This window comes from Canis lupus, chromosome 2 (assembly GCF_003254725.2).
Source record: "Canis lupus dingo isolate Sandy chromosome 2, ASM325472v2, whole genome shotgun sequence".
Lineage (NCBI taxonomy): Eukaryota > Metazoa > Chordata > Mammalia > Carnivora > Canidae > Canis > Canis lupus.
In genome coordinates, this window is record NC_064244.1 from 20,913,320 (window position 1) to 20,940,137 (window position 26,818).

The 26,818-nt window shown below is 41.2% G+C and overlaps 1 protein-coding gene and 1 long non-coding RNA gene across 6 annotated transcripts in view; one reads left to right on the forward strand and one right to left on the reverse strand.

Moving 5' to 3' along the window:
• Nucleotides 1-26,818, forward strand: part of FRMD4A (FERM domain containing 4A) — a 751,487-nt gene that overhangs the window by 253,043 nt on the left and 471,626 nt on the right. The gene's annotated exons all lie outside the window — the stretch shown is intronic.
• On the reverse strand, nt 11,200-24,573 carry LOC118354049 (uncharacterized). The gene is made up of 2 exons (XR_007405685.1): nt 24,420-24,573; nt 11,200-16,421 (listed from the first exon to the last, which is right to left on the reverse strand). It is a non-coding gene; the product is annotated as an uncharacterized LOC118354049 (long non-coding RNA).

The following is a 26,818-nucleotide window of genomic DNA, read 5'->3' on the forward strand; positions in this document are numbered from 1 at the left end:
CGAAGGGGATGTCTATTTATACTCCAGGTGTCATTTTGGAGTTTGATTCTGCTTCATTACACCACATGGGTTTCCACTAGAGAGAGATGAGGAAAATCCAGCAGCCTGTTTCCCCATGCTGAGGCATCATTGAGATATAAAAGTCGGGGCTTTTAGGTGCTCCATATTTAAATCCCTCTCATGGCAGCCTGTCTACAACTTCCATTAGGAAATTGGATTATAATATGTTGTAATGTCTGACAGTTTTTCATTCATTTAATTTGACTCATTCTTGTGGTTCTTGCTTCAATGTTAAATCCCAGCTTTAAACACTTTGTGGTTTGGGGAACATGGAAATTCATTATGATCCAGTTTGGCCCAGAGCAGATACTCAGTTGTCATTTGCTCTCTCTTGGGGAGAGTTGGTGAAGCTTCAGGGGGTCCCAGGATAAGAAAAATACAATCTTTGCCTCTGCAGAACTTACCATGGCAGGGGACAGAAGGAGGATTTAAGAGTAATATAGTAAGTGGCCCTTTACAAGCAATATGCACAATTTGGTCTGATTATTACTGCAGCTCTGTAGAAATATCTGTGAACCTTGGCTTCCTTGCCTGAGAAATGGAGATTGATCCCCTAAAGAGCTATCATAACGCAGTAACTAAGAACGTAGTCATTAAGAGCAGAGGCTCCCACTCCGACTGTTTGAGTTCAAATCTCACTTCTACCACTCAGATCTAACTGCTCTGAGTACTTGTTCTGGAACTCCGAGTTATATTACTTCTCCACACTTCAGTGTTCTCACCTGACCAGTGAGCTTTATGACAGGACCTGCAGCAGGGTTGCTAGAAGGATTAAATGTCCAAAGTACTCAGAATTGATTAGGCACAATGTAAGCTCTTGATGAAAATTAGCTATTGATATTATTCATGTTCTCACATATTACACATTAATTTATTTCACTGATGAACCAGAGAAATGTGACTGGAATAGGCATCCAGTGCTTCTAAGCTAATAGTCCCGTTATCTTTCCCCTGTATAATAAAACTTCCCTTAAAATATAAATAATGATGGTTCAAGACCCAACATAAGTGCTGTCTGTGCAGTTAGAGATGTACAGACCTGCTGAGGAGGTGGGACCCTGACTTCACCGTCTGCATTTTTCTAGACCTACCACAGAACAGAGGCTGGCGCATAGTAGATGCTCAGTAAATGGTATTAAGGACAATACTGTTGAATATGAGCAAATAATGAGGAGGTGGGACATCCCATGGCATGTTCAGGGATCTAAGCTTAGGATGTCTTGAATTTCATCCAAGATATGTTGTATTAGTTTGCTAGGGCAAGAACAGATTTTCATGAGCTTGGTGTCTTAAAATAACAGAAATTTATTCAGTCACAGTTCAGGAGGCCAGGGTATGAAATGGTAGGGGAGGAAAAACTTTGTCTTCTACCCCCTTAGATTTACACCTGGAGCCCTGCAAGTTATAATAGTTACTATAACAAAAGGCAGATTAACAGGAGAAGAGGCATAATACTTTTATTTGATGTTAATATTTAATTTTTATATGAACACAAGGGTCTCACAGAAAAGGAGATGAAAACCCATAAAGTGGTTAGGCCAGAAAGCTTATATACTGTTTTAACACAGAATGATGAATTTGTGGAGAAAAGACAGGACAAAGTGTTTAGGATTTTCAGGGGGAGTAAACCGTGAGAAAGTAAATATATGGAAGGAAACTAATGGAAGATAAGGATTATTTATTTATAGGGCCTATGTGCAGATTTACATCAGTGCCATCTTCAGTGATAAGAGTTGTCTCCTATTCCTGGTACAGGAGAGAGGAAGGGAGGACACCTCCACAAAGGGAAGTTTATACCCTCCTTTTCTGTAGAAAGTGGGGGAGAGTACAGAGCTTTTTCTCCATCTGGGATTTCTCAGTTACCTCCAGCTCAAAATGGTTTGTATCCCAAAGTGGTATATTTTGGAGCAGCATAGTTTGATCCCATTCAGAACCAAGATATGTGCAAGCTGGTTCCTCTTGGATGTTCAAGGAGCAAATCCTTTCTTGCCTCTTCCCAGCTTCTGTGGTTCCATGTTCTCCTTGGCTTGGGACCACATCACCCCAATCTCTGACTGCCTTCACATGGCTTCCTCCTCTGTGTGTCACCTCCTTACTCTTCTCTTAAGAGGACATTTGTTATGGAATTCAGGGTCTACCCTAACCCAGGATGATCTTCTTTCAAAATATTGAACTAAATTACATCTGCAGACTCTTTTTCCAAATAATGTACCCTTAGTTTCAGGTGTTCAACGTAGTGATCAACAATTCTATATATTATACTATACTCACCATGATAAGTGTAGTTACCATCTGTCACTATACAACATTATTACAATATTATTGACTATATTATCTATGCTATACTTTCCATCCTGTGACTTATTTTATAACTGGAAATTTGTGCCTCTTAATCCCCTTCACCTATGTCACTCATCTCCCTGACCCAGTGCTCTGGGAACTACTAGTTTATTTTCTGTATTTATTATTCTGTTTCTGTTGTTTGTTTATTTTGTTTTTTAGATTCCACATATATGTGAAATCATAAAATATTTGTCTTTTTCTGTCTGATTTATTTCACTTAGTATAATACCCTCTAGGTCCATCCATATTGTCACAAATGGCAAGATACCATTCTTTTTTTATGGCTAGGTAATATTCCATTGTGTGTGTGGAATATAGTAGTATATCGTGAAATATGGGAATGTAATACTTCCAGCTTTGTTCTTTTCTCTCAAGATTATTTTGGTTATTCAGGGTTTTTTGTGGTTCTTTGCAAATTTTTGCATTATTCGTTCCAGTTCTGTAAAAAACAGTACCAGTATTTTAATAGAGATTGTTTTACAGTAGATTGCTTTGGATGGTATGGATATTTTAACAATATTCATTCTCCCAGTCCATGATCATGATATATTTTTCCATTTGTTTGTATCATCTTCAGTTTCTTTCCTCAATATTTTATAGCTTTCAGAGTACAGGTCTTTCAGAGTACAGGTCTTTCTCCTTGGTTAAATATATTCCTAGGTGGTTTATTCTTTTTGATGCAATTGTAAATGAGATTGTTTTCTTAATTTCTCCTTCTGTTACTTTGTTCTTGTATATAGAAATACAACAGATTTCTGTGCATTACTTTTGCATCCTGCAACTTTACTGAATTCTTTATTAGTTCTAATAGTTTTTGGTGGAGAATTTAGTTTTCTATATATGGTAACATGTCATCTGCAAGTAGTGTTATTTTTACTTTTTCTTACCAATTTGCATGCCTTTTCTTCCTTCCTTCCTTCCTTCTTCCTTCCTTCCTTCCTTCCTTCCTTCCTTCCTTCCTTCCTTCCTTCCTTCCTTCCTTCCTTCCTTCCCCTTCTCCATCCCCTTCCATTCCCTTCCCTTCCACTCTTCTGTTTCTTCCTTTCCCTCCCTCCCTCCTTCCCTCCCTCTCTCTCTCCCTCCCTCCTTTCCTTCCTTCCTTGTCTGATACTTCTGGCTGGGACTTCTAGTACCACATTGAATAAAAGTGGAAAGAGTGGACACCCTTGTCTTATTCCTGGTCAAGGATGATGTTAGCTGTGGGTTTGTCATATATGGCCTATATTATGTTGAGCTGTGTTCCCTCTAAACTCAATTTGTTCAGACTTTTTTTTTTATCACGAATGGATGTTGAATCTTGTCAAATGCTTTTTCTGCATTTATTGAGATGATCACATGGTTTTTAGCCTTCATTTTGTTAATGTGGTGCATCACTGATTGATTTGCAGATATTGAACCATCATTCTATCTCTGGAATAAATCCCACTTGGACATGGTAAATGATCCCTTTATTGTTTTTTGAATTTTGTTTACTAATATGTTGTTGAGGTTTCTTGTGGTGTCTTTGTCTGGTTTTGGTATCAGGGTAAACCTGACCTTGTAGAATGACTTTAAAAGCTTTCCATCCTCTTCTATTTTGGGGGATAATTTGAGGTGAATAGGTATTAACTCTTCTTTAAATGTTTGGCAGAATTCACCTATGAATTCATCTAGCCCTAGACTTTTGTTCATTAGGAGTTTTTTGATTAGGAGTTCAATTTTGTTACCAGTAATTGATCTGTTCAGATTTTCTACTTCTTCCTAATTCAGTTTTGGAAGATTTTATGTTTCTAGAAATTTGCCCAATTCTTCTAGTTGTCTAATTTGTATATAGCTTTTATAGTATTCTCTTATAATCTTTTATATTTCTGTGGTGTCAGTTGGCATTTCTTTTCTTTCATTTCTGATTTTATTTGTTTATTTGAGTCCTCTTTCTTTTTTTCTTTGATGAGTCTGGCTAAAGGCTTATCAATTTTGGTTACCTTTTCAAAGAACTAGCTATTGGTTTCATCGATCTTTCCTATTGCCTTTTTAACTATATCTTACTTATTTCGGCTCTAATCTTTATTATTTCCTTTCTTCTACTGACTTTAGGCTTTGTTTCTTCTTTCCTTAGTTACTTTAGGTAGAAGATGAGATTGTTAATTTGAGACTTTTCTTGTTTCTTGAAGTAGGTCTATATCACTATAACTTCCCCTCTTAGAACTGTTTTCTCACATCCCAGAGATTTTGGACCATTATGTTTTCATTTTCATTTGTCTGCATGTATTCTTTTTATTTCTTCTTTGATTTCTTTATTGGCTCATTGATTGTTTAGTAGCATGCTGTTTAGCATCCATATCTTTATGATCTTCTATTTTTTCTTGTATTTCTATATTCTGTCAATATATTATATAATAATAATTACTAATATACTATTAGTATAACATGTATTATATAATACTTATATATATAATCCAACTCTTACTGATATCTTTATGATCACGTAATGTCATTTGTCTCATGTTACATTCTTTGTGGTTGTTTTTTTTTTTTTTTTTTTTTAAGATTTTACTTATTTATTCATGAGAGAAACAGAGAGGCAGAGATATCAGGAGGAAGCAGGCTCCATGCAGGGAGCCTGATGTGGGACTCCATCCCAGGACCCTGGGATCATGACCAGAGCCAAAGGCAGACAATCACTGAGCCACCCAGGTGCCTCACATGCTTTGTTTTAAAGTCTATTTTGTCTGATACAACAAGAATTGCTGCTTCAGCTTTTTTTTTTTTTTTTTTTTGCTTCCTTTTGCATGGAATATCTTTTACATCCCTTCGCTTTCAGTCTGTGTGTGTCATTAGGTCTCCTATAAGCAGCATATAGATGGGTCTTGTTCTTTTAATCCATTCAGTCACTCTGTGTCTTTTGATTGGTATATGTAGACCATTTACATTTAAAGTAATTATCCATAGGTATGTACTTATTGCTCTTCTGTTAACTGTTTTCTGGTTGTTTGTGTAGTTCTCTGATCCCTTTTTCTTCTCCTGCTCTCTTTCTCTGTGATTGATGACTCTTTACTGTTATGCTTGGATCAAATAATTTACCTTTAATGTAATTACCTGTGAGGTTGCAAACTGAGCACTTTGTGCTTATACAAGAAGTGCCTCCTTCCTCACTTCTTCTCCTATTACCACCCATTCACTGAACTTCCATGAAAGAATCACCCCCTCCAGAGTATCAAGAGATTCCTGTTAAATATTGAAGACTTCAGGACAGGGAAGGTGGGGGAAATGCAACTTGTTGGTACCCATTACTTCTCACTGTCTCACCGACATGGATCTTCCAAGGATCTGGGAACAGAGGACAGGACAGAAGAATATGGATAAAAAGAAGCCAGAGTCCCAACCTATGCCTTTTCTGGGTAGGACATGCTACCACATCAGAGACAAGTATTGTTATAGGAAAACATAAACTAATAATATTAAACATAAAAAATTTATTAGGTCCTTACTATGCCCTGGGATTTCTTTTTTCTTTTCTTTTCTTTTTTTTAAGATTTTATTTATTTATTCATGAGAGACAGATAGAGAGAGGCAGAGACATAGGTAGAGGGAGAAGCAGGCTCCATGCAGGGAGCCCAATGTGGGACTCCATCCTGGGACCCCAGGATCATGCCATGGGCTGAAGGCAGGTGCTAAACCGCTGAACCACCCAAGGATCCCAAGCCCTGGGATATCTTATAAGCACTTAATCCTTATCACAATCCTTTAATGTAGGTGGTATTATTATCCCCATTTAATACATAAAGAAACAGGCACAGAGAGATTAAGTAACTTGCACAAGGTCACACAGTCCCAACTAGTAAAAGCAGAATCAAAGTCCAGGAGGTCTGAGTTTAGAGCCCCTGCTCTTACTCAGACTAACAAGTAGTAACTTTAGTAAAAATTACACAGCTCAGCCAGAAGAGCCCCTCCTCTACTACTATCCCTGTATACAACTTATAAGCCTGGGATCTGAACATTTAGTCCATTTGCCACTATGTTCATCCATGCTGTTCTTCATCTTGCATTCAGTAAAGTCCTACTATGGAAGTATGGACACAAAAGATACAAGTAATTTATAATGATCTCCCATATATGAAGGGATGTCCCCATGGAAATAAATAACTTTGCTTTCTGCAGCCTTACTGAGCAGTGGAGAGGAGGATGTCCCAGTGCATCTCCTCCCTGAATGGGAAGAAGTAGAACCCATAGACTGACATTCCACATGGTTTTTCAGCTAAAAAATTGTTCATGTGGCCTCATATATTAAGTCATTTGTTTTTGCATCATTTTTGTTTCCTTTAAGAAGATCTTAAATTTTTACCATTGAGGGCTGGTAGGTTATATGTTGGCATCCCTACTTCTAAAGTGAGAGCCTGAGGCCACAGGTGGTGATTGACTATAGTCACAGGGCCATTCCCTGCAGATGGCCCAGAATCACCTGCCCTATGATGAGGTGGGGGAGAGTGGGGTTCAGCCTCTAGTGTAGGCATTGGCTATGGGAGCAGACGCCCATGCTCCTGGTCATGTCACAGGGTTCTAAGGTCCTCTGCTAGGCTTCCTAGTTCCTTGATATGGGGGGGAGGGTCTGGGGCTCCTGGAGAAGGTGCTGCAGCAGAGGGTGGGACAGTCAAGCCAGTGGCTCTTTTCCATCTACCCTGGGAGGACTTAGTGTTTTAACATCAAGTTGGCAGTTTCCCTGTGTTCTGAGCCTTGGTTTCCTACGTGTAAAAGGAATATTCTGGATTCAGGGATGATTAAGGGTTGTTCTGGCCTCCACATTCCCAGACTGTAGGCCCGGTGGTCCCACTGGGAAGACAGAGACCAGGGTGGGAGAAGTGGGAGAGACAACTGAGGGGGTCACAGAGACACCTTCTTTACCTTCTTTGTCCCCCAGACAGGATGTATCAGAACGAGCTGTAGGCTGTGAGGCCGTTGGGATTAACTAGCACCCTCATAGTAGATAGAATGAGAATGAATGAGTGTGAATATGAAAGGGCATGTGGGAGGGTCTGTGAGCATGTTAATGCAATTCCCTATTATGGAGGTGACATTCTTCATCAGAGACCCAGGGTAGCCAAGAGCCATGGGTGGCCCAATCACATTTTATTCCTTCAGTAGCTATGACCAGAACCCTTACCTGTGACCTCTCCAATGCAGCAAGTTGTGTGTAAACAAGCATTTTATTTTATTACAGGGAGGTTCAGAATATCTTCCTCAGATTACAAAAGTAATATATGCTCATTTTGAACACTGAAAATGCAAACAGTGTAAATAAAAAAGGAAGCAAATAAAAACCACTAGTAGTCTCATTGTCTACTGATACTTTGTGTATTACTAACTTCTCTCTCTCTCTCTTTCGCATGTGTGTAAATGTGAATGTGTGTGTATGTGCGTTTTGTCACATATGATGACAATAGCTAACACATACAGCTCTCCTGCCAGTGTTAAACACTGTGCTAGAATTTATAGGACTGGTTCATTGAAACCTTACAGAAAAACCTAAAGTGGGTGGAGGGGTATCATAATTAACAGAATTTATGGGTAAATCTCATATACAGGTTTAGGTTTATATTATGCTTTTGACACTTAACATAATAACATGAACAGCTTTCATGATATTAAGTATTTATTGAAAGCATGATCTTTGGGGCACCTGGGTGGCTCAGTTGGTTAAGCATCTGCCTTCTGCTCAGGTCATGATCTCAGGGTCTTGGGATTGAGCCCCACATTAGGCTCCCTGCTCAGCGAGGAGCCTGCTTCTCCCTCTGCCTCCCCCTCCTTCCCCTCCTCATGTTCTCTCTCTCTCTCTCAAATAAATAAATAACTAATTAATCTTAAAAATAAAAAAAGAAAGCATGGTCTTTAATGGTTGCATAACATTCCTAAGTGTAAATATATTGTTCATAAAGCCATGTCTCTCTTGGATATTTCTGGTCCCTTCTCCAGCTTTCAGCATTTATAAATAACACCGTGATGAACATCCCTGTACATAAATCTTCCTGGGATGTCCGATTGGTTCTTTAGTTCCCCAAAAATAGATGTATCAGGTCAAAGGTCATGAGTGATTTTAAAGCCATTGATTGCTCTGGATGAAGTTGCTTCCTAGAAATATTGGACCATTTTGGATTCCTATCAGTGCAGCATGAGTCTGTTGATTGTAACCTCCACTGTTTTATGCAATTAAAAAAAAGTTTTATTTCCTCTTTTAAAGATTGGGTTTAAAATAGCTTTTTAATATGAAACATTTGGGCTTACAAATAAGAGAGAGCAAAGAGAAATAGGGGTTACAGGGAGCAACCAAGCATACAGTTGTTGAATATATATTAAAATACAAAACACAGGCCTCTGGTATTGAGGAGACAGCTGCAATCTTTCTTTTTTTTTAAAACATAAGTGATAGATTCTTCTTTTAATTTTTTCCCCTAATTTAAGTGCTGGCCGGTTGTCAGTTTGTTGCTGGGATGGGAAGAAAAAATGTGAACTTTCATGTTGAGAAGGTTATGAGAACTCGTGTGTTTATGTATGAGTCTGTTAGGTCATTCTGAATATTTAGCCTTGAGAATAATCAAACAACCAGCCAATTTCTGGGCTTCTGTTAGCAGTAGCTGGACATGCCGTACATCAAATGGAGAAGCAGAGTGATCACTGACACATGGGCTGGCCTTTGGGAAAACCAGCCAAGAGTCAGCTTTTATCTGTCTGAAGCCACTCCCTCCTGATAATACTGAAAGACATGGCAAGAAATAAGAGTTTCAAGAAATGACAAGTTCTGGGGTTAGTCATTTGCATTGTTAATAATCGCACAGTGGATTCAAGCAATCCAGACTAGACCAGAAGTGACACCCTGCTGTTCCCCAGGGAACTGCCCTGGAGGCTGGTGGCCCCCCAAACTCACTCTTTACCCTTACTCTATTTATCCTTGGCATTACCTTTGTTGCATTTCAAAGACTGGAAGTGTGAACCCTCCAACCACTAAGCATTAGCTGGTGCTTATTTTTTTTTAATAATAAATTTATTTTTTATTGGTGTTCAATTTGCCAACATACAGAATAACACCCAGTGCTCATCCCGTCAAGTGCCCCCCTCAGTGCCCGTCACCCATTCACCCCCACCCCCTGCCCTCCTCCCCTTCCACCACCCCTAGTTCGTTTCCCAGAGTTAGGAGTCTTCATGTTCTGTCTCCCTTTCTGATATTTCCTACCCATTTCTTCTCCCTTCCCTTCTATTCCTTTCACTATTATTTATATTCCCCAAATGAATGAGACCATATAATGTTTGTCCTTCTCCGATTGACTTATTTCACTCAGCATAATACCCTCCAGTTCCATCCACGTTGAAGCAAATGGTGGGTATTCGTTGTTTCTAATGGCTGAGGAATATTCCATTGTATACATAGACCACATCTTCTTTATCCATTCATCTTTCGATGGACACCGAGGCTCCTTCCACAGTTTGGCTATTGTGGCCATTGCTGCTATAAACAGCGGGGTGCAGGTGTCCTGGCGTTTCATTGCATCTGTATCTTTGGGGTAAATCCCCAACAGTGCAATTGCTGGGTCATAGGGCAGGTCTAGCCGGTGCTTATGCCAGGGATGTAGGCTCTTTCCAGTTGAGACACTTGCCTATGTTACATGTCTGGGGTTGGAATTGGCTCATGTGATTATCTCAGGATCTGCAGCTGCAAGCTGGAGACTCGAAAAGCCAGTGGGATAATTCAGTCCGAGTGCAAAGGCCTGAAACCAGAGGAGCTAATGGTGTAACTCCCTGTTCAAGGGAGGAGAGAGTGAGAGAAGATGTCCCAGCTCATTCAGGAGGCAGGGTGAATTCTTCTTTCCTCCACCTTTTGTTCTCTTCAGGCCCTCAATGGATTGGATGAAGCCCACTGACTTTGGGGAGGATCACCTGCTTTACTGGCTTCACCAATTCGAATGCCAATCTCATTTGGAAACACCCTCGCAGACACACCCAGAAATAATGTTTAGTCAGGGCGCCCCATGGTCTAGCCAGGAATGACACAATTAGCCATCACAGGGATTGTGGGAAGCTGCTTTAAAGATTAGGAAGAAAAATTTCTTTTTGCATCCCACATGAAGCAGAGGCCTCATAGCCTGCAAGACTGAACACAGTTTCTGAATAACCTGAGTCACCCAAGCCCTGAGGAATTCCTGGCATCTGATCCCGCCATCCATAGGAATATCAGCAGCCCTGGGTAGAGCAGATGCTCAGAGTGTCAGAGAGCTCATAGGATCATAGGAATATAAATAATTGCATTCTGGAAATGGAGCCCTATCATCCTTTCATTTCCTAAAGAACTTTCTTCAGTGATGGAAATGTTGTCTGGACGCTGGCCAGTCCAGTAGCCACGAGTCACACGTGGCTGTCGAGTACTTGAAATGGGCTGGTGCATCTGAGCAATTGGATCTTTACATTTATTTTATCCTGATTAATATATGTTTGTTTGTTTTTAGAGAGGGCATGAGCGAGGGGTGAGGAGAAGCAGAGGGAGAGAAAGAATCCCAGGCAGGCTTGACACTAGGTGTGGAGCCCAACACAGGGCTCGATATCACGACCATGAGATAATGACCTGAGCCAAAATCAAGAGTTGATCACTTAACCAACAGAGCCCCCACCGGCCCCTATCCTAATTAATGTAAATGGTCACCTATGGCTGTTGGCTGCCGCATTGGGTAGCAGGGAGGTTACAGATGATAAAAAGCTTTTTAGTTTTATGGCTAACAATGTTGAAAGCCCAACTCCTGGTTTAGAAGGTTTGCAATTTATACAGCCTCACAGAAGTAAGGTGTTACTGTTTATTCAAAAAAGAAGGAGTGAGCAGAACTTTAGTAGGACAGAGGCAGAGGCGCCTCAGGGGTGGAGAGAGAGTCATGAATTTGTTTGAAATGCGGCCGAGTCTGCGTCACTGTCTGTGCTTTGCTGGGGCATTTATTCCCTTCCTTCCTGGTTAAAGCAGTTATTTTGGTGGTTCAGTGCTTTCGTGTTCAATAGACTTGATTTTTCACACAGCTGGGTTATCTCGGGCATGAAAGCTCTCTGCTTAATCTTCTCGATTTCTCCCTGTTCATCCCAGCTCCACAGATGTGAGCGTGACGTTTTCATCTTTCTCTCCAGGCGCTGATCAAGTATGACAGCTTCTATGATGTGCCCACATAGAAAAATAAAAAATGAAACCTTATGAAGAAAAAAAGAAGGCGCTGCAAAAGGAACCCAAGGGCCCCAAATGGGTTTTCTCTTTTTCCTGGGTGAAATGGGGCCTCGTTCACTCATTTTACAGGTGGGGAGAAGGGGTGAACCCTGACTCTGGCAGCTCACCTTGACAGAAGATTGTTTAGCCTGCATAGTTTCCACTCTTCCAAAGAGCCTCATTCTCCTAATTAATCATTATTTCTGGATGGACTTAGTGACATTTTTAAAGGAGCCTCCCTTTCTTCTTTCCAGTAATTTCTCAAAGTAAAGGCACCTGGTTGAATGAGAAAGTTGGCTATCCAAAGTACAACACTAATTTCCCATTGCCTAGAAAGACCTCTTCCATCCGCTACTCCTCCCTGTAAATGCATAAACGGAAGAAAGGGGAAAATGGCAAAGATTTCTAATAAAGTTTGAACAGAGCCAAATGGCAAGATGACACACAAGGCATGTGACGTCTGTGGGAAGCACTTAACTGATTCAAAACCCAAACAGGACTGTAAGGAAATGGAAGTAAATTAGCAGAGTTAATATCTGTTCTGTGTGTGATCAGTGGCAGAAGCCATTTGGCAGTGTTATTGTTGATTAATAACATCACTGCCTACTTTCTAGGATCTAGATGCTTTCCAGAATCTACTATTATTTTGAGTCAGATGTTCATTGGATGCCCCCTGCCATGTGTGTGATAGCACAAGTTAGAAACACCCAGTCAGGGATCCCTGGGTGGCGCAGCGGTTTGGCACCTGCCTTTGGCCCAGGGCGCAATCCTGGAGACCCGGGATCGAATCCCACATCGGGCTCCCGGTGCATGGAGCCTGCTTCTCCCTCTGCCTGTGTCTCTGCCTCTCTCACTCTCTCTCTCTCTCTCTCTCTGTGACCATCATAAATAAATTTTAAAAAAATGTAAGAAACACAGTCATGAGCCACATGGTGACTATTCAGTCAGAACCAGGTGCTTGGGGTGAGGACAGCCATCATTGTATAGACACCTCAGAGCAACTTTCCTGTCTTCAGTATCCCCAGGGCATCACCACTTCCTGCTTCTTGGCCAAAGTCAGTCCTGGCACAGACAGGACGCTGCTGCACACTGGTTGCATACTCCCGTCCACCATTGCCTTGCAGTACACCATTGACTTGGTTTCCAAAATCCAATGGCTCTCTGTGGATTTCTTTCTTTCTTTTTTTTCCCCCAAAGATTTTATTTATTTATTTATTCATGAGAGACACAGAGTGGCAGAGACATGGGCAGAGGAAGAAGCAGACTCCCTGTGGGGACTTGGTCCCAGAACCCTTGGGATCACACCCTGAGCCGAAGACAGATGCTCAACCACTGAGCCATCCATGTGTCCCATCTGTGGATTTCAAAAACATGGAAGTCCTCCTACATGGAGTGGTTAGTGTGAGGTGTCAGGGAGCAAGCCTACTGCAATAATGCCACATGGCACCTGTATAGAGAGACTCACAGCTGCAGCGAGGTCTTGACCAGGAGCACCCTCATTTCTCAGGGTGGCTCCAGTATCATCTGCAGAGCAGAGCAGCAGTTTCCTCGGTTTGGTTAGGAGCTTTTGTCTCTCAGACCACGCTTTTTGTTGGACATAATGAAAAGTAGATTCAAAGATCATGGAAACAAAAGGTAACTGAAGGGGCAGGCAACACGAGGATAACTCAAACAGAACTGTCACTTTCTGAGACGAGATGATTTCATCCACCCAGCCAACGCCAAAGGCATACTCAGAATTGTTTGCCATCCTCCCAAGAAGAAAATGCACTTTTTATACATCAGAAGGTGTATCAGTCCAGGTCCAGTTAGGGGATGGAGCCCATGCCAGTTATTTGAACAGTGAGAACTTGGCATAAAGAATCATTAATTGGGTGACTTGGAGGGCAACGAGGGGGAAACAAAGAGATCAAAGAGGTGGCCGTTGCAGGACACAGTTACCGTTCCTGGGATAGGGGAGCCAAGGGACAAGCTGGGACCATTAGTCTGAGAAGCCTGGAGGCATGGAGCTGAAACTCTGAAGAGGGGACCCTGGGTGCTAGCAGGAAGGAGGGGTCTGTGGGCTTGGACCTTCATCTCTAAGGAGGAGGCATTGGTGTCTTTGAGCCCATCATCATAAGGCTCATTCTGTCGCTGCTGGAAAATCTGCAAAGTGGATTCAGCTGCTGCTGTTGCTGGACCCTAATGCTCTGGCAGGTGGAGGCAGCTGGACTGCAGGGATGTAGACAGAACAAGAGGCAGACAGGAAGAAAGGAGCCCCGCTACCTCTCCAGGTTTGCAGCTTTTTTCTGATTTCCCAGGTGCGCAGAGCCTCAGAGAGAAGCGGAGGGTCTTGCTGACCTGGATAGCTGCCCAGGCAGCAGGAGAAAGTATCTGGAAGGGTAGATTTGAAACTGAGAAATGAGAGATTAATTACTGGCATGATGAACCATACAGATCATATTGAAAGTTCTGTGGAGGTGTCTGAGAGGTGATTACATTGCAGACTGGGCAGCACTGTGCGATTCCCTTCCACTCAGAATGCCCGCGAAATCTCTTTCCGTCCACCAGTCTCTTCTCCCTGGACCCCTTCTAGAGCTGCCTCCTCCTTTTTAAAATGAACAACACTGTGTTAACTGCTCTAATCTTGCACCCCTTCACCATTGCCCTGCCAATAAAAATGATCATTCTCTCCTCTAGAAGGTGGGAAGGGTTTACACAATATAGGTTTTTTTTTTTTTTTTTTGGTCAAAAATACCTTTTGGGGAATATTTTTTCTTCACATCAGGAAAAAATTAAAAAATGAAAGGTGAAGATTGAAATTAAAATGGCAATAAGAGTAAATTAAAACAAATGAGAATACAAGAATAGAGAAATGTGTAACTAATAAGCAAATTAGTGAAATAAGCCAGACAAAGACAAATACTACATGATGTCATTTATATGTGGAACCAAAAAAGAAAAACACATATGAGTCAAACCCATAGAAACAGAGTAGAAAAGTGGTTGTCAGGGGGTGGCGGGAATAGTGGTAAAAGGGGACCGAATCTCAGCTTTAAGATGAATAAGGTCTGGGGGCACCTGGGTGGCTCAGTCACTTAAGCTTCCGACTCTTGATTTTAGCTCAAGTCTTGATCTCAGGGTTGTGAGATGGAGTCCCGCATCTGGCTCCACACTTAGTGGAGCCTGCTTCTCTCCCTCTCACTCCGCCCCTCCCCGTGCACTGAGTCTCTCTCTCTCTCCCTTTCTCTCTCTCTCTCTCTCTGTCTCTCTCAAATCAATCAATAAACCTTTTTTAAAAATGATAAATAAGGTCTGAAGAGCCCATGTAAAGCAGGATGACTGTTGTTGATAAGACTCGGTTATATCACTGAGATTTGCTAAGAGAGTAAAACTTAAATGTTCTCACCAAAAATAAGTTAGATGATTAAAAACCTAATACATATTAGCGTTCACATAAAACAACAGGGATAATGAAAGAATACTAACTAGCACTTATTAGGCATTTAAAGAATGAATGACGGGCCATGTACTAAGTGCTTCCAGGGCAGGGTTTCATTTACATTTCCCGCAGGCCCGTAAGGCAGGCACTCTTAGACCTCAGATTTCATGAGGTTAGAAACTGAACATCCTCACCACTCATAAAATCATGGAGCTGGAATTTAAGTTCAGTTAGATCTGTCTAGATGCAGAGCCCACGTTTTGTAGGAAACTCCAGGATAGCGTACAGCAGAAAGAGGGAAGAAACATATTAATCAGTGCCTGTAATGTCAGTGAGATCCCAAAGTAATGATGAGTTACTGACTTGTCCAACAAAATGTACCTGTGCTAAGATAAAATGATGGCAAAATCAGAGAAGAAGGGTATGGGGGAAATGGGAGGAAACAAAATCACAAAAATCAAGGATGTGGGGAATTTACAAAGTCCCCTGTGAAACTGGCTTGCTCCCCAGAAGCCTCACTGTCCTTGTCATCGAGTCCCCTGATCACTAAGAGCCTTGAGCATCTCCTCTTCCCTTTGGCTGGATCTTAATGAACCTGTGTGGGCCCCTCCGTCAGGCCTTGCTCTCATCTGGTCTGACAAAGAGAACTTTCCAAGCAGCCATGGCGCATCAGAGGTCCGGGTAGGCCTGGTTGGACTTTCGCCCGTCCCACTGCCTCGTAGTGATGGCATGGCAGTGCCTCAGCATCCCAGACCTCATCAGCTTTCAGCTCCCAGCGAGGCCACCTGACATTAATGCCCACATCTCCCTCACCCCAAGACTCCATGCTCATCTGGTCCCGGCAGAGATCCGCTCTTGGAGGAATCCCAAGGAAAAGGATCTTCCACATGTCCAGGTAGCCACTCTCCACTGGTACCTGCTGCTTCCTCTTACACTCTGAGGAGTACTTGGAAGGTCTGGTGACCCCAGGAAGCTCTGCAGGCACATTTCCTACAAGGATGTATTTTGCTGGACTGAGAGTGAGTATCAGGAAGCAACCGCGATGGCATATTGTGTGTCTTACAGACTCCAGATTCACCAAGGAGCCAGAGTAGAAATATCAGGAAACAAGTTTGAGCTGGCACAGCATGTGCTGGGTAGTGAAAAAGGCCTTTTCTCTTTGAGATGGTTTGGGGCTCCTTGTTTCCCAAGGCTCACATACATGATCCGCTCATTTTCCAGGGTTAGTAAGCCGTAGACACTCAGGCATTAGCAGGAAGTTGGCATTTGAGGCAGCGAAGTTTACATGTATTACAAATAACTTCAATGCAGTATCATGGTCCTAGACAGGTATGGGCCCTGGGGGGTACCACTAACTTTGTCTGTCGTACTCAACATCACTTGCTCCTTCTCTCACTGCAAAAAAATAAAATAAAATAAATAAAATATAAAAATAAAGCAATATAATGGCATAAAGATAATAGTAGTCATAATAAAAAAAATAATAGTGTAAACCTTGCCATAACTAGGGTGACCATGTATCCTACTTGCCCTGAATAATTTCGGTTTATTTTTTGCTCCATTATTATAGTGTCTTCTTTCACCCTTAAAAGTCATCATAACACAACAGCCATAACACAGTAACTCCCAGTTTGTCGATCGTGTAAAATATGAAGTTCCTTATCTGTGAGGATAATGAATTCAACATGTGAGCAACCAGACAGCAGGGAGTTTCTTAGCTGGACTTCCTGTCCCAGTCTTGATATGGCACCACCTGGTGGCAGCTTTCTGAGCTGACTTAAATATCCATAGGGACTATTCTGGGTGTTGTGATGGGCTGAGACATTAATGACACTAGTAACAATGCTAGGATCTCCCAACTGGTTGGTTTCCGATTCATGGAGACTGGGCTGGCAAACTCCTGGGGTTGCATCACCCCACCCTAGGCAGAGTTGTCTGCCTTTGCTGCCTGGCCTTGGTGCCCGTTCTACATCATCCCTCCCCTGGACAAGAATGTTGTCCACTCCATTTAGGGAACTAAGGCTGGACACAGAGGATGGAAGGGAATTGCCTACCACTTTATCCGAATTCAAGTTATCATTGTTAGCACCAGTAAGCTAATAGTTAACAGTAATAGTTAACATTTATTGAGAAATTTCTTTGGGTCAGCAACTTACATTAAGAAAGGCATGTCTAATTAAACATCAAATAAAGATAAATAGAAGTACACTATAGACTCTGCTGTGATGCATACTTTCCAACCCCCCTGAGGTCGACGTCTCTCCATATCTATGATGTACTTACAAGATACTATTTTGTTTTGTGCTTGATTTTTTTTGTCCTTTTATAAAGATAGAGCCTTCAGATTTTGATTTAAATTGAATTTTAGGCTTTGATTTGAAACTCTCATGGTTGTCATACGCCCCAAAGTTATTTGATAATGGGCACATTTTAATGTTTTACAACCTATCTGGAACTGGTGAAGCTTGAGCTGTTGGGTTCATGGCTGAAGGGCAGACTCTGGGATCAGTCCTTGGAAGGGAAGTCATAGTTTGAATAGATCAAGTTTGAGTTGATGTGAATTCCTGGTTTCAGTTGACCCCAGTATCCCAAGTTTCTACTGATGAGATTGTCATATTTCCCTTAGGCATGTGCATGTGCCTCTATGTGTGTGTGCGTGCACAGTTGTTGACATGCTGGCAGGCTTTCTTTTTTCCTAGAGAGAGAATGTGTGTGTGCACATGTGGTGAGGAGAGGGGTGGAGGGAGAGGGAGATAGAGAATTCTAAGCAAGCCCCACACCTAGCACAGAGCCCTACACAGGACTTAAGACCCTGAGATCATGACCTGAGCCCACATCAAGAGTCTGATGCTCAACCGACTGAGCCACCCAGTCACCCCTTTGCTGGAAGTCTTTTCACATTAGAATCAGATTATGTTTCTGCAGTTCCTGGCCTTTTTGACTGACTTGCCTTCCTTGGGAAAGTCTTCATTGAATCTCTGCCTTTACTGACCTCTCACACAAAGCTAATAGACAAAAAAACTGCTCTCTGAATATGTGGAATGAAAAATTTCAATGTTGCAAAGTGGCAAAGAACGACTTGGTTCAGGTTCTTAGTTTGTTTTGTACAGTGTAGGCACAAGAAACCAGGACAGAGCAGACAATCTCCACCTTCCTCTGTGTAACTTCTTCTGGGCTGTACACATGGTGGAGGATGCACCTCATTCAAGGAGTTGCTACTTTTATGTTTATAATTGGATACACCCTCAGAAAAGGAGCCAGTTTCACTCTGGTCCTTTCAGTAGTGAATATTACCACTGCTGTCGCTGGCATTTGTGCAATGGATTGGACCCAGCTTGACTCTGCCTATAAGAGGGGACACCTGGAGTTCTCGCAGCAAGATGAGTCAGACTTGATGTGCAAAACTGAGCAAGTTTATTTATTATCTGAGGAGAGAACAGAATAAATGGAGAACCTTGGGGAAATAATTTTTACAGGTAGGTTCCAATCTATAACTGCAGCTCTGAGTCCCTCTGCTATTTCCTGATGGTAACTGATTTTTCATGCAAGGAATCACAGGGGAGGCATTTTGCTTTTGTGAGAAAGATTTACTATCTGATGCAGATAGGCTTCTCTCCTAGGTATGTTTTTCTTTTTAAATTTCACTGAAATGCTGGGCCAGATTTTAGAGATTTGGTTTCCTGTTCTTGCTCCATTTCTAATTTACTAGATTATAATAGGCAATATCCTTAACCCCTCTGGGCTCTTCAGCCCAAGCAAAAATAAAAATTAGGACATCTAGCCTACATAAAAAGGAATGTCAAGGGAGTATGTTAGATTATTTTCGATATAAAGAAGTAAATAACGGATACTACTAATAATAATTCTCATTGTTCTTTTTAAACCTGTCCTGAGAATAAGAATCATTATCTCACTTTTAAGGAAAGAAGGAAAAATATAAGTGATCAGAGAGATGATTGTGTCATGATATGACCAATCTAAAGTGGAATGGAGGCATTCCTCTGCAAAACCAGATGTGGTTCATCATTTTCATGGAACAGTATCTGCAAGATCAGATGAGGCATTTTTCAAAGGACATTTAAAATATAAATAGAACAATGTTTGCTGAGAATAAAAAGAAGCTTTTAAATTTTGTTTAAGGAGAGGAGAGAGGGGATCATGAAATACAGGGTTTCAGAAATGTCATCCTCTTGACATGTCAGAAATTAAAAGTTCCTAAAAATAAGATCGCTCCTAGTTTGTTTTTGTTTTTGTTTTTTACCATCCCTCCCACATTGCCCAGTCCAGCTGTGTTAGAAGAGAAAGAGCTCAGTATGTGCTTGACGAAGAATGAAGGAGGGTATAGACAGATAGATTACTGAAGAAGCAATGAATATTATGACATCATCTCTGTGCTTTATTGTTTGTTTGTTTTTGTCCTAGAATTTCGTGGTAGGGAATCTGGAAAATGGAAATAAATATAAAAATGAAGAAAAACAATCACAGAGGATCCCATTGTAAATATTTTGGCATACTTCCTTCTGTTTTTCAGACACATATGGATGCAGACACATCCACTCACACACACACACACACACACACACACACGTGTGTTTGTGTATAAGTCTATAACATCATCTTTATAACTTGACATCATAATATGTAGTTGTGATTAACTGTTGCTGCAATTAATATTCTATCATGAGTACTTTCTCAGATAAAATAGTGTTTATAAGTTGGTTGGGGGGAGCCCGGGTGGCTCAACGGTTTAGTACCGCCTTCAGTCCAGGGTGTGATCCTGGAGACCCGGGATCGAGTCCCATGTTGGGCTCCCTGCATGGAGCCTGCTTCTCCCTCGGCCTGTGTCTCTGCTTCTCTCTCTGTGACTCTCATGAACAAATAAATAAAATATTTAAAAGTAAATAAATAGGCAGCCCCGGTGGCGCAGTGGTTTGGCACCACTGCAGCTGGGGTGTGATCCTGGAGACCCGGGATCGAGTCCCACATCGGGCTCCCTGCATGGGGCCTGCCTCTCCCTCTGCCTGTGTCTCTGCCTCTCTCTCTCTCTCTCTGTCTATGAATAAATAAATAAAATCTTTTTAAAATATAAAATAAAATAAAAATAAATAAATAAAATAAAAGTTGGTTGGATGTACCTTGACATAATTGAATATTCTCACAGGTTGGACATTTAAAGTTTCACTATGAAAATAATTCCATAATAATTTCCCTGTATGTCAGTATTTATACCATCTTAGATAACTTCCTCAGGATAATTTCTGTACATCAAAGGGAAGGCCATTCTTAAAGCTTTGATTGACTTTGCCACACATTCACTGACCTCTTGTATTTCTCCTCTTACCTAGTCATGGCGTCTGCCTATGGGTTCTTGTTTTACTAGGGAAGATGAAACTTGTCTTTCCTGTCAGGAAGCACACACAGCTGGTTCTGTCCCCCCAGGCACATGCTGGGGGGACAGAATGGGTCAGAGAGTAGCTTTAGAAATCTACCTAAGATTTCCTAGGGCTCTCATTATTTTCCAGCTAACATGTGGCTATTGGTGCGATTGTCGTGGGAAGTAATTGGGTGATTCCTCAAAAAGTTAAACATGTAATTACTCTGTGACCCTGCAATTCCACTCCTATATATGCCCCAAAACTTCAAACAGGTATTCAAACAAATACATGTACATGTGTGTTTATAGCAACACTATTGATAGTAGCTAAAAGGCAGAAAACAGCCCACATGTCAACTGCAGATTCAATAAACAGATTATAGTACATACATATAATGGAAATCATTAACAAAAAGGAATAAAGCACTGATGATGCTATAACATGGATGCATTTCAAAAACTTTATGCTACACAAAAGAAGCTAGATGAAAAGCGGTCACATGTTATATGGTCCCATTCATATGAAATGCCACGATAAGTGAATCTTTAGAGACAGAACACCGAACTAGAGAACAGCGGTGGTTCCCCAACATTATGAATGTAATAAATACCACTGAGTTGTTCACATTAAAATGGTTTATTTTATATTATGTGAATTTCACTTCAATAAAAGGAAGAAAATCCAAATGCTAAGGTACAGCATTCTGCACATACCTAAGTGATCATGGATCAGTCTAACAGCAAACGGTGAGGTTGGGGCACTTGGCAGGGATGGAGGTGATGCACAGCGGGTTGAGCAGGAGGATGGGTGAGTGCGAAATGGTAGTAAATGTTCCTTTTCGAATAATGAGAGAGGATGTTTGTGAAGGTCCATCCCCCCCCCAACACATACACACATGCTCACATGCACACACGTACATACACACACCAATCTTTGCATGACAATAGAGGTCAGGAATCATCCCTGGGCATCAGCAGGCAGCAGCAGATCATTTTACAAAGTGCATGATGAAAGGCTTGAACCTACCTGAGGTCTTTATTTATATTTTTGTACCTTCACCAACATATAGAGCTAGTCATAAAATCTGACTCATAAAAATTCCTTTTTTAAAAAGGAATTAGAGAAAGAATGGTAATTTCCATGGTATGTGTATATCCATTTTACACAGGGTGACTTTCAGATAAGTATGGGACATAGGAAGGAGCGGATATCCATGTGTTCAGTGGTCACAACAGAAACTATCTGGGAAGAAGAACAAAGAGGTCTTGGAAAGGGGCAATACACATCCCTCAGTCTCACCAAACTGAGAAGTGTGCTAGTGGCTTGGTAAGAGGAGGCTGGAGTTGACTGTAGAACTTCACAGCAATATTTCTAAGCAGACATGTTTGTTCAAAAAACTCTAAGTAGGGATCCCTGGGTGGCTCAGCAGTTTAGCGCCTGCCTTCGGCCTAGGGCATGATCCTGGAGTCCCGGGATCAAGTCCCACATCAGGCTCCTGCATGGAGCCTGCTTCTCCCTCTGCCTGTGTCTCTGCCTCTCTTTCTCTCTCTGTCTCTCATGAATAAATAAATAAAATCTTAAAAACACACACACACACACACATAAGGTTATCAGAAAGACAAAAAAAATTATAAAAAAAGAACTCTAAGTAGCAATCTAACTGACTACACCGATGTATCATTTCTTATATGTATATATGCAGATGTATATGTACATGTATGTGTAATTTTTAGTTTATTGCTGATGTGCTATGTTTACGATAATTGATTAAAAAGGCTTCTGTTGCTCATTCCATGGTATTCAGTTTTTTCTATGAATCTTCTTGCCTTTATAGAACCTCAGGTGTTTTTTTTTTTTTTAATTTATTTTTTTTAGAACCTCAGGTTTAAAGAAGCACTTGAATTATTATGGAAGTGGCAACCTAAATGCATAGAGATCGAAGTGACAATTTCTGACAAACAGTCCCCACATGCAGTGGTATCTAAGCAAGAACCTCTGTCACTCTTGCCCTGCATAGATTGCCCTTTGAGGTCATACACTCAGTCTTTCACTGTTTGGTCTCTGCTCCTGCATCTCTGATTCTGCCTATTTGGAAAATCCACACCACATTTCCTAGGAGTCATAAAGTCTTCCACCAAGCATTCTTCTCTTTAACTTACTCTACATTCTCTGCATTCTTATAGAACTTCTGGTGTCTGTTACAGCATCTTGTCTCCAGTGTCATAGACCATCTTTTATTAATTATAGCTTCTAGTTTCTTTCCTACCCAACAGATATGTGAGCTTTCTGAAGACTCACCTGGCTCTGGTTCTGCATGCATTCCTATAGTTCTCCATTCACTCCCTAAGTTGTTACTGCACAGTTGGTATATGATAAGACACTGTCCAGGTTAAAGGGCAAGGTAGGGTGCCAGTTTTGTTTCTTGGGAGTTTAGTGTCTGATTGATAATACAGGGTCAGCAGACCCTAAACATTTAAGCAACAGTATCAGCAAAGACTCTCTCATTGCCTCCATAGCATAGTTATTAATGCAAGACACATCCCTGCATGCGTTATTCTTAATTGACTGATTGATTGATTCCTTGTATCAGGATAAACCAAGATAGAGTATGGTTCATTGGTTTATACATGCTAGAAATGTGTTTAAAAATCATCTGAAGCAAGAGCATGTTCTTCACCAGGTCATGATTGCCAGAAATCTTATTCAGACACCAAACACAATTAGCCATGGTTGGCCCAGAGTGGAATTTCTGAACATAGTATTTAACTTGACCTAGATATCGACGAGGACAACAGTGCAGTCCTTGATGTTGGAATCAGCAAATCAGGTTGTTGTTATTTATCTCTTTTTGTGGCATTGCTCTGTGTGCAAATATGTTTAGTTCACATTGCTCTGTACACAATCCTGACAACTGCAGCATATTGGGGGGCGGGGGTGATTATACTAGTAAATAAATAAATCATGCTCTGGAAGATTCTTGTGACCCCTGGAAGAAAGAGTTGACTCAAAAAATGCTTAAACGCTCTTTCTAGGAATTATGCTTTTAAATTCAGTAATGCAGTGGCAGAGATGTCAGTTCCTGGAAATTCACTGATGAAAGTCACACCTTGGTAATGCCATGCTTACCAGTGTGCAGGAACTTATTGTTTAATGCTGTGGAGAGATCGAGAAGGCACTTCTTTGGAGAGGTTTAAAGAGGAGAAGAAAATAAATAACCTTAAGAGATCCTGAAACTCTTGTAAGGAAAGGGGTTCAAAGGAGAATGCTCTTACATAGACCAAAAGCTTTGAAGAGGCTGGTGCCGGATGAACAAAAAGGATGTGAAGGACACTTACCACACAACAGTGTACTACCTTAACAGCTTTCCTTGAGCAGAATTTGTATTTTCTGGCTCTATATTCACAATTTCCCTTTTTCTAGTTTCTAAGCTAACTAGATTATAAGAGTTGTTATCTCTAACAGCCGATCAATCTCTTTAACATCTTTCAAACAAGATAAACAACATATTTGTGAGCATGTGTGTGCGTGTAGACACTTACACCCAAAATGAGGAGTATACAGAGTTAAACAAAATCCTGTCAGCAGTTCTCCCAGGGGAAAGTGGAAATGACATACCTATTATTCCAGATCCAGAAAAAGATTTTATACAAAGCCTGGAAAAGTCAGTAAATGGGGATCACCTTGAATGATAAGGGAATGGTGACTTGAGAGATAAAGAATCACCAGGGGAGCAGCTATGCACCTTTGGCTGGGGCTCAGAACTGTTCATTATTAGCAGCTAAGGCTTAAAATGTGATCAGTTAAAACCAGTGGGGATTAAGACCTGGATGATGTGTCGACTGGGGATGTGAAACATACAACTACGGAGAGAGAGTCTGGGGGAAGCAGAGATAGGCAGCCAGTGAGAAAATAATTTTAATTATAGAATAAAGAGAAAATAAGAGGCACGAATTAAGCAACATCTAGGAAATAAGTATATAAAGAGCTGCAATCACTTGTAAGAAGACAGTACACTTACCAGAAGAAGAAGAAAAAAAAAATCCAGCCAGTTGAACTGAAAAATCCCATCTAAATATGAAAGCAGGGAATGTATTCTGAAGCTGGAAATACTCATCAGTGTGTTAAATGTCACACATTCTAAAAATATGAGATAGATTTCAACAGCCCTATAGTTAAAGACTGATGATTGGAATTTTGCTTTTATGATGCCATAGCAATTCAGATGGTTCTGAGGTTTCCATAGCAACAGCCTGATGCTACTTTTTGTTCTGTGTAGTCACATGATGCCTGATGCACTGCTGCATAGGAAGCATAGAGAAGCAGTTGGTGTATTTCCTAATGAGTGACACAGAGACCAGGGGCCTCCACGAAGGACTTCTATTCCTGTTGGTCCTGAGCCTTATAAACAAGAGCCAGCTTATAATAATCTTTTTTCTCCAAGTTGACACTTCTGCTGGGGGTCAGCTTTGCCTTGATTAGCCGCTGCTCTGTGTCAACAGTATTATTGTTCCACGAATTGCATATCCATCTGGATAAAATTCCCTTAAGCGGATGACCCCTTCTACTTGTGCCACCCAATTGTCTTAGAAGTTGCCACCAATATATGAATGGTGGTCATTAGCCATGAACAGTGCACCATTTTCAGCCTATGACGAGCAGCAGACTAGCCTGCAAGAGCCAGAGCATACTATTGTGTCATGAAAGATTAAGCGAGTCACTCTAATGACTTGTACCTCGTTTTTACCGTCTATTAAAAGGGAGTAATGACCAGAGTGATGACCCTTTTCTCACTCAAAGGGTAGTATCTATAAAATATTTAGACAAGTTTTGTCAAAAATTTTGGAAGCTGTTGTACATATCCAGAGAATCCCAGCTGCCCTAGGTTTATGTATGAGAAGTATCAAGGGGTACTTGGCTTAACTTAGACTCAAGGAGAGCACCATGAAGCTTGCAAGCACAAGTAAGACAGAAATCTCTCCTGAGCTCTCATTAAATTGGTAGGTGTTTTCTTACTGAGGAAGACTTAGGTTCCCAATACTTTCACCATCACACTCATTAATGAGCATCAGGTTGAGTTAAGAACCACCTAAACTAACCTTGACATTAGCTGTTTTTCAGTGGGAGTCAGAAGTTTATGGGTTCTAGTCCCAAATGATGACAGTAACATTTGTTATCCTGGCTGAATCAATTCACTCTTCTATATTATTTTTTCTTTATATGAGAGGATGTTTATTAAAGAGCAAAAAAAATGGAACCTTGTGTAAGAAGGTAGTCAATAAATACTTGTTCACCTTCCTCTTCTTATCTCTTTCTTTATCTAAAATTCTTCCATTTCTGGAATTTTGTTGTGTGGGAGTTAAAAGGTAACCCAGTGATGTAAGATGTAAGCATGTTTGGAGCTAAGGACCACATTCTGGCGATGCTACAGTATCATCATCAGTGTGAAGTATTAAGCTCTTACTGTCTACAGGACACTGTACATATGCATAGTGCATATGCATAGTGACAGCCTGTCTTGAGGGTTACAATAGAGTTGAAGGTTACAAGATAACACCAAAGGTAACCTAAACTAGATATCCAATAGACATTACAGAGAAGAAGTGGGCGGGGTTGCTGAGGGGAAGCTTCCTGCAGGGAGAGGAGTGGATGTGGATTTTGAAGGGGGCACTTAATTTTTATGAAGTAATAGGATGCCTGGGTGGCTCAGTGGTTGGGTGTCTCCCTTTGGCCCAGGGCATGATCCTGGAGACCCAAGATCGAGTCCCACATCAGGCTCCCCGGATAGAGCCTGCTCCTCTCTCTGCCTGTGTCTCTGCCTCTCTATATATCTCTCTCATGAGCAAATAAATAGAAAAAATATTTATGAAGTACTTATGATATTATGGGCAGTGGGCCCTTTGCTTGATCTTATTGAGTAAGGGGGAGATTCTTGATAAGGGAGTAAAAGTGAGAAGGTGGGAATGGTGGCCTCCAAGTGGGAATGATCAAATGAGTTTGGCAGGAGGAGAGTTAAATAGGAGAAAGGATGTCAGATGATTCTGAAAGCCAAATTAAGGAGTTTGGACTTTCCTTTGTATACTAGGGGGCTATTGTACATTTCTTAGTACGGAATGCTGTGTACCCAATTGTACAATTTAAGAAAGAAACACTGGTGAAAGCAACCAAAACACCACTAACAGTCCAGGCCTCAGGTTGCGGGACCTTGGCACAGAAGGAGAGGCAGAAGGCAAGAAAGTGGATAAAGCTGGCCAGAAGAATTGTTACTGTTGATGACAGCATTTGTAAAGTCTGGAGAGGGAGCTCATTTGGGAGAAAGAAGGTGTAAGTTGAGTTTGGGATGTATAAAATTGGAAGGGACTACACACATGTGGGGGTATCCTAGAAAGTATTAGACACAGGAACTCACATTATGAGAAA